Source organism: Cyrtonyx montezumae, unplaced genomic scaffold (genome assembly GCF_038088225.1).
Source record: "Cyrtonyx montezumae isolate F1298 unplaced genomic scaffold, pur_monq_1.0 scaffold_8, whole genome shotgun sequence".
NCBI lineage: Eukaryota > Metazoa > Chordata > Aves > Galliformes > Odontophoridae > Cyrtonyx > Cyrtonyx montezumae.
This window is the reverse complement of record NW_027072089.1, coordinates 48,551,672-48,565,544: the sequence shown is the minus strand read 5'-3', so window position 1 is coordinate 48,565,544 and position 13,873 is coordinate 48,551,672.

Sequence of the window (13,873 nt, the reverse complement as noted above, 5' to 3'; positions counted from 1 at the left end):
TACAATCCCAAGTGATTATTATGTTTTTTGTGCTTATTAAAAGCTGTGACATTTGATACTTCAAAAATGAGAGAATTCACAACTCTCTCCGTTATCTTCACATTTTATTTCAAGATGAAAAGGGTCATAAAATGGGAGAAAAAACACAATCAATGTTTTTTTACTCCTATAAACTCAATTTGAAAAACAGATGAGAGAACAAAGTTGTTAAGCAAAAAATGCTTACAATGCATCTTAAATGGTAAGGGTTTTTTCCATTTAAACGGGCAAAGGGCTGAATGTAAATCCATCTAACTTCACCCACTACACAATACCCTACAGCAGAAACAGTCAGAAGACAGAGACTCTACTCAGTGTCCCTTGCATAAAGCCAAGTCCACTTCTTCCAGTAACTGCTAAATCCCAGACCATGCTCCTGGGAAGGCTGAGCTGGCCATACTGGCTCCTGCTGGCATATCTCTGTCCCAGGAGTTCAGAGGACCAGCAGCCATCACCCAGGGGTCCCATGCAAGTGCCCTGTTTTCTGGTCTGTGGGGGCTTCCTACCTTTGCCTGCCCACACACCAAAAAGACAGTGAAAAGGGAAAATCCATCCTTCCATAAGAGCACTGCTAATTCTGGTGTCTGTAAATGCTTTATATGCAAGTGCTAGATGAGCTAGCATGTGGTATGTCAGGAATGGTTATTCTAGAAATTGATGAAATTATGAATGATGTTATGAGCATCTAGAAAGGAAATTGTAATGCTGACAAATAGAAGATATGAGGTTTTGTCAGAAATATTTAGATATGAGATCTCTCTTCGTTCAACATTCAAGATATGCATATTACACTATCTGAATCCCATCCACTTAACAAAGACTTGAAATAGACCTCAGCCAAAGCTGAATTTAGTAGCCTGGGATGCAGAGTGTATGCATGAAAACACAGCATGCCTCATCTTTGCCTGTGTGTACATGGTAATGCTTACCTACTCCATGAAGTTGTTACAAGGATGTTTCAATCACGTTTAATTTAATGCAATGCATTAGCAACAAGCATCTCGAGCTGTAAGAATGAAATGGATGCATCACTTCATTCCACATATTAGGGCTGTCTGCATAGAGCCGTGTCATCCAAACACAAATATAGGTGGCTCCCCATGCACAGGAGATTGTTCAAGATCATAAGCCAATGGAATACAGATGCACAAACTTTGTAGATGGTATCTAACCAGTGCATTAGTGCTGCTGGACACAAGATACTTGCTGTTATTGACTGGTTCTCCTTTCTCATTCTTATGCTTTACTAGCCTTATTTATTTCTCACAGTGGTCTAATATTTAACAAAATTGTATGTTTTTCCTGAAAGAAATCAATCAATAAATTACAATAACACATTTTTTTCATTTGTTTCTTTTCAGTATTGCACCCTATTTCCAAAAATTTCAAATAAAAGTATAAGTGGGAAAAAAAAGACTGTTAAATTACATCCACATGGATGCTAATAAGTAGTCTCTAAGGTCTTAGCCACTTGCCTAACCAAAACACAAAGCATATGGGAAAAAAAAAAGTGGGGGTGGGGGCTGCAATAAAAAAAAAAACAGCAATTCCATACTTTGATTATTTAGTCTGTGCGGTTGAAAGAACATGAGTGTACAGATAAGAGTCTGGTGCTATTACTTGGATGTGTAACAATGTTCAAGGGCCATCTGCATGTGTAGAGCAGTACTCTTAGGTCTATATACATTTAGGTCTCTAACTGTTAAAATCATAGAATCATATAATCATTGAATGGATTGGGATGGATCTCAAAGATCATCCAGCCCCCTGTCGCAGGCAGGTTTGCCAACCACTGAATCAGGCACTAAATCAAGTTGCTCAGGGCTCCATCCAACCTGGCCTCGAACATCTCCAGGGATGAGGCATCCACAACTTCTCTGGGCAAAATTTTCTATTCATTTTTGTTTTCTCTATATCTGTACATATAGAAAGTGCAGGACCTCGTCCATGGGCACTGCACCCAGTGCTGTGTGTCCCAGGCTGAATGGCCTTATTCCTAAAAGCTTCTCCAAAAACTTGGAGCTGCTCAGAGCTTGCCATTTCCCCAAGGCCTGAGAGTGGGCTGCAGCACATGGTGTGCAAAATGACCTGGACAGAGTTAGATTCATGAAACCCTTCACAACTGCAACTTGCTGTTATCCTGCTTTCATTTCTACTCACGTAGACATAGTGAAAACTATTTCTTTTTCAGTGCTCACATTTCTCTGCTCTGGTACAGCTTTTGGTACATCAACAAAAAGACAAAAGATTTCTCTGTCCCCTCCCTACTCACAGAACAAGCTTTCAATCCATGGTACCTAAGGGGGACCCAAGAAGCACTAGTGTTACCATGAAAGGATCCGACACCCAGAGAAGAGATAGATCTACAGTTTGTGCCAAAAGCACAGCAATGACAAAGTCCTTTTTCTTGGTAATCATCAAATGATTGCCACAGATGGGTAAGGATAACCTCCACTCAACCAAGAATAACTCAGATGAGTCTGGAATTGCTTCTGTCCAAGAAGCCATTATGATGTCTTGTAGACCAAACAGCACGGTACATCCCAGAGATCTGAGTACCAAGGCTAAGTCTTAACTCTAAGACCCATGATAAGTTGTCTGATTACTTTTTAAAAGTTCACTAATTTTGTATGCCCCTTTTTAAAGGTGCATAGCTGCCTTGTAAAAGATGGAGAGATCACCTGTTTTATAGGTTCATAGGTACATTAGGTTGGAAAGGACCTACAAGAACATCTAGTCCAACCATCCTCCTAACAGGCCTCTTCACTAAGTTCACAGAGAAAGTTTTCTGGTAGGTAAGGTGAAGTTTTCTTTTGCCTTTCACAGAAATTGTGAAGAATAAAGGACTTCTTGCTGACGCCTTTGAAAAAACAAATTTCACTCTAAAGTAGAGACCCAGATAAGACAGCTCAGAAAATCACTAACCAGTGGACAAAAAAAACAGTTTCCCACAGAGAACATCATGCAAGTTCGATGACTGCAATTCAGGGGAAGCACATGCTCAAGTTCAACACATCTTTCAGCTTCAGTTTGCAAATGTATATGATGAGATCACTTGAGCTGAAATTATTATAAAAACTTCTGTGGGCCAATGTTCACTGAATGCAGACACAGGCAGCAAAAATTTCTTATAATGCCAGAGCCTTTCCAAACAGATGTTTTATTTTAGTTTTACAAAACCAAGCTGTTTAATCTTGTGACACAATCTACAGTTTATACATAAAAGGATTTGGCATAGATATATATGTGTGTGTGTGTGTATATTATATATAAAAACACGTGAACAGACACATACTTAAAACAGTTAAAAAATTTTAACACTAGCAGGAGAGAAATACTAACTGGAGAATATCATATAGTTGTTATGATAAACTGTACCCCATTCTGTTTAGTGTTTCTTCATCTGTAACTGTTTACCAAGTGCCCCTCATCAGCAGATAAATATTTCTTCATAAAAAACTTATAAAACTTCTCTAGTTAGCACATCTCTCCAAGTGTTAACTGTCACCATATCTCTGAGGGTGTTACTTCCCTATATCATCAGAATAAAATGTTTCTTGCCTATGAGTGTTCTGAATTGTCTCTGAGTGTCTGAGACTGTTTAGCAAAACTGTGGTTTCTTCGACTGCAGCAGTGAGTGTCGGTCTGTTAATCAAAAGCTTCTGTCATGCAAGAGGTCAGGCCAGACCAGGGGCTTGCCTGTGTCGTGGTCACAGACCCCCTCTTCATCAGAGAGAGAAGGACCCCCAGCTCCTAAAACATAACAGCAAGGCACGACAAGAGACTGGAGGAATGAAAGCAAATGACCAGTAAGAGCTCCATCCACTCCTAAAGTTTACATGTTTAAAATTGTAGTCTTTGTCCTTTCAGTATTAAATAAAAACGTTTCTTTTATTGTCGTAACAGGGGAAAACTGCCTTTAAAGCTTACATCTCCACTAATATTATTCATACCTTATGGAGGCAAGACACGAAGCATGCATTAAATCATAGGCCTATGAAAACGAATACTTAAAACCAGTTCATACCCAAAACAGCTCCTTCTCAACATCGAGGTGGCATAAAAGTGGATTAAAGAATCCTGACTGTTAATAACAAGGATTAAAATGTTCACCCTTTTTTTCTAAAATTATCATTTTTACAGAATTTTTCATTCTGCATCAAATGCAACACATTTTGAACACAGTTCATCAGAGCTCATGTCCAAGCCCAAACCCTTGACACTTCACCCATAGCTGAAGTGACCTCTCTCAAACATGCAAACACCAAAATAGCAGCAGTAAAAGTTGAGGAAAGGGCTTTCTTTTCAGTTCCAAACAAAATCCCCAAGAATATTTCTTTGCTATTCCATCAAACTTGGAATAATCAAAAATTTCTACAACAGCCTCAGGGAACATCTCCTCCTTTACTTTCCTTTCAGTAGGAATAAATGTCCTGCTTTACTTGCAAATTATTTTCTAAGCATTTAATTTGTGGTCGTTTAAATTTTTCATGAGCACACCTTTCATTTCAAAGTCAGATTCTGAAGAGTTTCCTAAGACATTTAAGTACGTCTGTGAGATTTATGATTAAATGAGTCTACTGAAATTAAAGTAGGTAACTAGTATAACTCTAATTCATGGCTGAGCTAGTACTGGAACTTGAGAGTCCTGCTTCTGAGTTCTCTGAAGTTAGATTGCGATGATTTGGAAAGATAGACATCTTGGACTCCCAGAGGAAAGTGCTCCAGACAAAATAAATCACTGTCACAAGTGGATGAGATTCCACTGAAGCCATGCCAGGGATGAGTTGAGCAATTCATCTTCAAAGAAGTTTGTTGCATCTTATCTCCAGGAAGATATTAATGATATTAATGGCACATTTACGCAATGTAAGTTTCAACATGTAAATTACCTTTATTAAGACATTTCTTTCAGTTGTTTGCACTTGCTTTCAAACTGAACTATAAAGGACTTGTTACTAGCCCTACAACCCATCCCACTTCTGTTGAAACCAAAGGTGAAACTCCCACCAGCTGTAATAGGAAGCTACTGAGCCATAAGGCTGGACAAAACCTGGAACTATGTATGTCGTTGCAATGGTGTGCTTGGAAATCAAAACAACAAATAAAGGGACAATATTTTCACCATCACCATTAGGGCTGGTAAAAAGAAGGCTAATTGCTATCTTTAATTTAAGATCTGCTGGGATACAAGTTATCTTACCTATCATAAAGCATTCCCAATGCACATACCTAGGAAATCTCATCTGCAAATAGGGAGTTCCTCAGAGCAAACTTTAGTGCCACCAAGGTGCCCAAAACTGAAGACAAGTAAGCAGAATGCTTGGGGAGCTCAGAAGTGGTTACAGACTCATGTCAGACAGGAATGAGATGAGTAATTAAGTTTTGTAATGGCTGACCAAGAAAGCATGCAAGCAATCAAATTGCAGTTCTCTGAAGTTCTTGATTTCCCAATCTTGATGTTCAAGGGAGGTGAGTCTGTGAGCCATGCAGAGGGCCCTTCACACTCAGCTGTGGCACCATCAGACAACTTCATAGCTGTGCCAATATGGTCATAATATACAAGAATAAAAATAGGTGGTAGCTCAAAAAAAATGGCTGTTTTGCACTCTGGGAGTGAAAAGTTAATGAGTATCCACTGCTTAGATCTCTCTGTACCCCCCATCCAGGAAAATGGAAATTCATAGGGAATACCTGGCATGCAGACCTCAGTTTGACCCAAGGAATCTGTATGAATTTCACCCACTCCTCTTCCTCTCAAACAGCTCCATTCATTGCAGCCACTTGACTCCCACATCATACGAAGTGAGGCTCAGAGGAAGAAAATTCTTCTCCCCTCACAAGTCAATACAGAGTCATTGATACAGCCAATGCTCTCACCATATCAGCTTCGTCAAGCTCTGGAAGAGTAAAAGTAAAAGTGAAAAAGCTGTCTGGCCCTCAATTCGCAACAGAGGCAACCTACACAAAACATTCCCTCAAAAAAAATTTCATGGAGTTTATCACACTTGCATGAGGAGACAGAGCTTTGTGTGTAGCCTTCCTCAACCAAGAAAATTACTATCAAATGTACTTTTTCTTTCTCTAACACGATGGGGAACAGTTCTGTAATTAAAGAGCAGCTGAAGGGGATATTCTTAGTAGCTTGATAGCTTTAGGATCACTGGGTTATCTGCCAGGAGTGAGCCACACACAAGTGTGGTTATAATTGAAGGAGCTGTGATTATTCTGATGGGAAAAACAGCACCCCAGGTCACTCATGCTCTAGCATTTATTCATGTGCACATGTGTTTGACAGAGGAATCACAGTGTGAGGGTCAGTATTCCTCACCTCATTTGCAGGCCACATCTTTGCTCCATTTTCCTCCTTAAGCATCACACACACACACACAAGCACAGCCCCTCACTCCACAAGGCAATGGAGGTGTGAATATGTCTGTTCTGCCAGGCATTCTCCATAATTTTTCACAGCTGCCTGTTCCTTGCTGCCTGGAGGCTGTGAGGAGGCTAAAGAAGAAGCTACCATATCCAGGCACTGCGCAGCATCCCTGTGCCAGACTGCAGGTGGAACAGTTGGAGGGGGCAGCTCACAGTAAGTAAGTACCCACATTACAGGATTCACTGCATTGTCAAGAAAAGTTGGCCCAAGCCATGCTGTCTAGACTAAAAAAAAAAAATGGCAGGAGAGGATATAGGAGTTGGCTGTTGCAGTTGTCTACAATAGACAGACATAAAAGTTGACAGAATAGCTCCGTTACTCTGGAGAGTTACTCACTAGCTATTTTCTGGAGCCTAAACAGCATTGAAAATAGATGAATATCTTATGCCACCTTGATTTTGTCATCAGCTCTTATACTCTCAATTCTTGTACCAAGTACAGAAATGGAAGACAAAGAAATTGGCCAGAATACAGCCAGTTGGTCTCTCCCCTCTCCTCCCCTCTCTCTCTCCCCTTTTCCCTCTCCCCTCTCCTCATTTCTATTATCTACAATTGTAATTCAGGTAACTGCTCTCCAAGATGCTGCTGGTAGTGATTTCTCATCCGATAAGCAGTTTTCCTACATAACCTGGCAGCTCTTAAGTAGCCTTGAGAACACCTTGCAGCTGCAGACAAGCTTGTTGGAGAAGATTGCTGTTTAATTCAGGCAGTCAGCAATCTGGCTGGCTGTTCATGAGTTTGAAGAGTACACACTTGGATAATGCACTAACCAGATGTTTCAAAGATTTTATATGTATATAAAATAGACATTTTACTCATATGTAAGTACTGTATATGTTCATATGCTGCTCACATAAATATGTATATAATATAAGTTTTACATTGATAAGTAGATGGAAATGATGGAAGGAATTCAAAACTTACTGCAGTTGATGGGGAATATCCTGAGAAAATGTATATACCTTATTTATTAAACCATATTAATGCCTTTCTACCTGAAGGTGAACTCCCACTCAGTTATACTTCATACCATATATGCATTAATTTCAATCTATAGAGCTATTCAAAGACTCATACATGTCATCCACAGATGGGGAAACTGAGGTCCTGGGAAAGCAAACAGCTCACACGAGTGTTGCACAACCAGCCAGGCACACCAGCTAGAAATGATAACTCATCAACACTCACAGTCACTTCATTTTTCTACTCCTCCTTATTTTCAAATGACTTAGGAAAGCATGCTTCTACATTTTCCTCGAAGCCAGTGGCTACGACAAACCTTGGTGAGGTCATGATTTGAGAGTGCATGGAAGTGGTATTCTTTTACCAAAAGACACTGCTTTGCCCCACACTGGGGGGAGCTTTGAAAAAAAATACACTTGTGCATGAGCCAGGATCTTGAATATATAGTTTGAAATCTGAACAAAAGTCGGTTTTATAATGAGCAAAGAAAAAAAATGCCTGAAAATGAGTATCTCTGTGATAGCTGTCAAACGCCAAGGCTGTGGTAACCATGACTCTAGATCAAGATTGAAAGTGGCTGCAGTACTATCACACTGAGAAGCAAACAGCTTAAGTAGGAGAATGAGTCTGGATGCCAGCCAGCCAAAGGACCACTAGGAAAACACAGGGGAATTGTGAGACAAGGTCATATTTCAAACTTGAGTTTGTCCATTTGTGTATCTAAGACATGTTGCAAGAGACGCATTACTAAATGCAAGTCCTGAACTAAATTATGAAAGAAAATCTCCCACCTGGTCCCCCCATGCAATGCCCAGGACCACGAGGCTACCTGGAGCTGGTTTGACTTCCCAAACCTCTCTGTGTGCATTTTCTGCGCCAAATGAAAAGGAAGACCATGAGCAGTGCTCTACGAGGAATGGAAATCCCATTTCCCAAATGGCTTCTTATTAACCCAAAGAAGCATTGGCCCCAGAGGGACTGCAAGAAGAATATAAACTAAGAAAGTGACTCCCAGGTGCTATACAGGAGCTAGCTGTTACTTGAAAGTCTCATGTAAGCCTGGCAAGTCACATTAATCCATTTTTCAGCTTGGAAATTAAATCTGTTTCTTTGGACAGTTTATAAAAAATTGCCAGAACTTCCATTTTCTCTGAGAAATTAATCAAAATAAAAGTTTAATTCAATTCTGAGAAAATATAAGCAGTAACGAACAACGCTCTACTTGTGTTTGAATTTTTCCAGAAGTTTTCTTTTGTCTTCAGAAATGGAAACAGTCACTGCTCCAATCAGTTGCACAACTCTGCAGAGCAAGAAGATATATGGAGAGAATTTCTGTCCAAAGAGTAACAAATTTCCAACTGGTTAGTTTGGCCGTTGCTTTTTTTTTTTTTTAAGTCACAACATCAGAAAGCCACTGTGAGAACAATAGATTACATCATGTGCACAAAGGCATTTTTACCACACTGGATTTTTTATGAGATTTGAATGCTATGAATGAATGAAATCAGCAGTGCTGAGGAAAGTGAGGATGGCTTCTAGAGCATACATGTGATTAAGAAATGTCTTCATTTTCCTCACTTCTAGATGAATACTGCCAGCATACAAGCATTAGCTGTTCCAGTTGGCGTTGCCAGCAGCCCCCTCTAGGGCAAGATCCAGCTCTCAGCACAGGCAATGGAAAGACCCCTACTGGGTTCACTGGAGCTGCAGCAAGCCCCAAGGCTCTGGCTGCAGGAAGAGTCCCACAAAACTGTCTGCCCATAGTGAAGCAATTCTAAACAGAGAAGTTGCTCCTCAGCTCTGAGCAATCCAATCATAAGCACATTTCAAGTGCCAGGATCAAGAGAAGATGTGAAGAGGGGAGCATGTTTTGAGTCCTTGCTTCTTTCTTTGATTTCCCTCTCTGGTGTTGCCTGCTGCAGGATCCGCTCTTCATGTTGGTTTTTTTTTTTTCACATTCTTATTACCATCTACTTTTCAAACTGCCCTGGGAAAACCTGAAAAAAACCTGCTTCAGATAGCCACATTTTTGTGATTTTTGTAAAACCTGTGCTCCCTCAAGCAAGCCTCTTCTAGCAGACAGGTTTTGTGTGGTGTGCGTGTATATAGGTGCATGTCTCTGCATGTATCTAAAATATTAAAAATATATGTTTAAAAAGGAGGAAAGAAGTCTAAGAAGGCCACAAGACTTTCATTTTCACTGTCTGGACTATATATTCTGTGCCTACTTCTAGCTAACAGACCTTCAGTGTGTCTTATAAGACTAAAACAAAATCATCCCCAAAGCTCACCTCTTGGGCACCGTGCCTACCTAAACAAGGAGAAGCAACAGAGCGCAGATCTTGGGGGCAACCTGCACCACTTCATAGATGAGTCTCGCCCTCAGAGCCACAGTTTGCAGGTGAGCACCACCACGAGTTCAGGCCTGAGAAACTAAAATCAGTGTCCTCTAAAATAACTGCTATGTTCCACAGGCTCCACTGAAGATCAAGCAGACAGAGGGGAAAGGTGAAACACTATGGGATCAAACATCTAGAAAACACTGCCAAAAGGCTCTGTCAATTCCTCTTGTTAAAAAAGAATGAGAAGGAAAAAAAAAGAAAAACAGGCTATACATATTATTCAAAAACACGAAAATAATAGATGCAGTAACTGATGGATACTGCTATATCCCACAAACTATAGGTTCTTCAGTCCAGACTGAATGAAGAGACAAATTGCCTGATGTTTGCTTTACACTGTAGAACAGTTTAACTTCTCTCTCATATAGCTGAAGCCAAAATAAGATGTCATACAGCGTACTTCTATGTATCAGACAAGCTCTAGGCTGATCTTCTGGATTTCAACTTCAGCTGGGCATGTAGCAAAACCTCTCTCCAAATCTTCATTTGTTCTGATGAACTTGTCATGAACAGCCCACAAATAGAAACCTCACAGACTTCTGATTCCTCATGAATCAGTCACTGCACTCCTTTCCAATAAATCTTTACATCCCACTCCTTTGCCACATTCAAAAGTATATACTGTCTTATAAAAAGCATTATTTAGCCATCATCTAATCACTGTTGTGGCATTGCCAAAGCATTACAGAGTGGAAGGGTGCTACCCCATTCCATTTTTCTCCATAGTATAAAGCATCCCATATGCCTGTAGCCCCCACTCTTTCCCATCGTGTCCCTGCTTTAATTGTCTTTTACCACAGGACTGGTATTGGCTGCCAGCTAATCGGCCTTAGCTAGACAAGTGCCATGCTGATATGCCTATGTCTTTGAAGCATCACGGAACAAGCCCAACGAATTTGTTTTCTTCCTATTTCAATACTTTTGTAGAGAGCCTCAGCCCCAAAGTACATTTTCCATCAGGTTAGTTTCCTAAATGAGCAATTTCTGTGCACACTCTGATGATCTCCTTTTTTAAATGCTTTCGCGCCTATGATATTTTTGAAAATATAGAATCACAGACTCATTAAGGTTGGAAAAGGCCTTTAAGATAATTTAGTCCAACTGTCAGTATAGCTGGGATGTCTTTGTAAACGATCTTACTTTATACCCACATTAAACACATACTCTGCCCCAGGAGCCCAAGTTCACAAAGTCATGCTTGGATTGGTTAATATAATTTTTAATGGGCATGGATGTGACATGCCGCTTAGATCAAAGTGCAAGGAGCTGTTATTTGTCACTGCTTCCTGTTACAGCAACAGTAAATGCAGAACAGGGGCACAGTAATGAAACAAGTAGGACTAAGCTGGGCACACTTTCAAAAAAATATTGTGCATCAGTTTGAAAAATCCCATGTCCTTAAAATATCACAAAATAAAAAAGGCGAGTAGAAGACAAAGTATAGTCTGTGTTGTTTTTGGAAAGTTCTACCGTGCCTGGGTCCACTGGGTATTGATTTCATTTCATTTCATTACCACATCTGAAGCTGCGCTGATAGTAAATCACAAGCGGAGCCTAATTTACAAAGTTGGCTGGTGGAGCAGTAAAGTTATTCCCCTTTCTGCTTATGAGAAGCTGTTAGTGATGCTGCCAGTGGGGGATGTCTGTTCCCAAGGGGCAAATCTCACACTTCTTGGACAAATGATTTTTCACAGGCTCATCTCGCTGATAATTGCATTGCTTGATTCAAAGACGGCAGAATAGGTTAAGTCCACAGGATAAAAGCCTCTCCTGTGGGATGCTGCAACTTTGATATAATTACACTTCAAAACTATTACCCTTCATTCCTTCATTCATGTTCACAGTGGCATTGGCTACCTCTTACATCCTGGGTGCACATTTTTGTTATCTCCTTCTGACTCGCCACTTCCTCAGGTGAGTTGGTAGGCTGGATACGTCCAAGGACCCTACAGGAACACATACAGGGCTTTTAAGGGGCATAAACCCATCAATTAGCACTAGTAGAAGTCTCACATTAATAGGGCCTTCCTACACAGCCACCAAACAAGTGAGACTCTTTGAGCTGGCTGCTTCTTAATAGGCAAGATGTCCCTAAAGCTGCTCAGCCCAGCCATGGGCAGCTCACTTTCCCACATGCACAACCTTCCACGTGCCATAGAATCATAGAATAAGGTTGGAAGGGATATCAAAGTTCATGTATTTTGGTGAGTGGCAGGCGTGCCACTCACCAAATCAGGCAATAGATCAGGGTGCCCTGGGCCCCATCCTGACTTTCAACATCTCCACAAACTTTTTGGACAGTCTGTTACAGCACCATGTGATGCCATGTCTTGGTATCAATGGTTTCAGCCCACCATCATCTCACCCATCATTAAGGCAGAAGCTTCCCTTAGCAGAGGCAACCACCACACAGGTATACAAAGTGCTTCAAGGGTCCCCAAGACACACAGATGCAGAAGCTTGTACTGCATCTAAGTGAACATCACTGTCTTCCTTGGCCATTGGATATATTTACCCCCTGGAGATAAAAAAAAAAATCTACTTTGGTGTCTCAGCCACTACCAGATTGTCACAGGCAGCAAAATTAATTCTTCAGGGTTAATCTTGATTCTCTCTTAAAAATAGCCAAGTTGAGTACACAAAGAACTTTTCCATCTGCATTAGGTCTACAGCATGAATCGCTTCTTCATACACACAGCTGACAAACACTTTTGTGGTAACTACAGGAATGGGTTGAAGATGAGCAAGAAACATTGGGCAAGGGCATTTTCACAGCCATACTCAGCTTTACTTGCGTTCAGGGGCACCTGGTTTGTGAAGGAGGTTACTCTTTGTGCATCTCTCACCAGGTCATCAAATAGATATCCACCCACTACAACCTTGTAGAGACAATCATCAAATGCTCTGGAAACTGTCCTTTCTGACGTGAAAACATTTGTTTGAAGGAACGAGTGTAACTCGGAGAATCCAAAGCAGCAGAGCTCGCACTCTGACTCACCACTAATCTTGCTTCTGTCTCAGCTTCCTCTCTGTATAAGCGAGGAAGATTAAATTTATTCTTCCTTCTCAAGGGAGCTGGAAAAAGTCATTGTTGTTTGTATTTCTTTTTAATCACACAGCGTGTGAACACTTTAGTTTAAACCATTCAAAACTCAGTTACGTTGATTTCCTCAAAATTTTCCAATTTGTTACACATTCTTTGTCATGGGACACTAGAGCTGAGCGTGCGGATGCAAACAAAAACTAGAAGATAGAATGGTTGTGAGCTGCAGGCAGTATAAAATAATTGTCCCGCATTCAAACTCAGGCACAAGTTGTTAACACGTACAACTCTAAGAACGCATGTTTACATGATCAGGACATAGGAACTGGAGTGGCTGAGGTCCCTGGGTGTGCTGAGCACAGAGCAGAGGAGCTGAGGGGAGGCCTGATGGCGGCTGCAGCTCTCCCAGGGAGCGGAGGGGCAGCGCTGAGCTCTGCTCTGTGTGACAGCGACAGGGCCCGAGGGAACGGCATGGAGCTGTGTCAGGGGAGGGGCGGCTGGGGGTTAGGGACAGTGCTGCTCCACGGGGCGGTGGGCATGGGACATGCTGCCCCGCGATCGTGGCCCTAAGCGCTTGAGTTCAAGGAATGTTTGGACAGTGCTGTCAGACACAGGGTTTGGATCTGGGGTGGCCTGTGTGGAGCTGGGAGTTGGACTCGACGGCCCTTGTGAGTCCGGTCCAAGCCACGACGTGCTGTGACTCCCCCGGCCATGGGAAAACACGCGGAGCGCAACATCAAAAGGCGGCAACTCAGACGCCTGTTCTTTAACACGTCTAATTAATGCGAAGAAACGCGCCCCAAAGGGTTCCTCTCCCCGAGTTCCGTCCCCCAGCCCACGGGGGCACACAACCCCTCCGTACCTCCGCCGCCACACACGGCAGCGCTCGGACCACCCCCGCACGCCCGGCCCTCCCCACGCACCCTCCCCCGCGCGGCGGGCACCCCACGGGCCGCCCCTCCGACCCGCCCTCCTCCCCTCCCCACG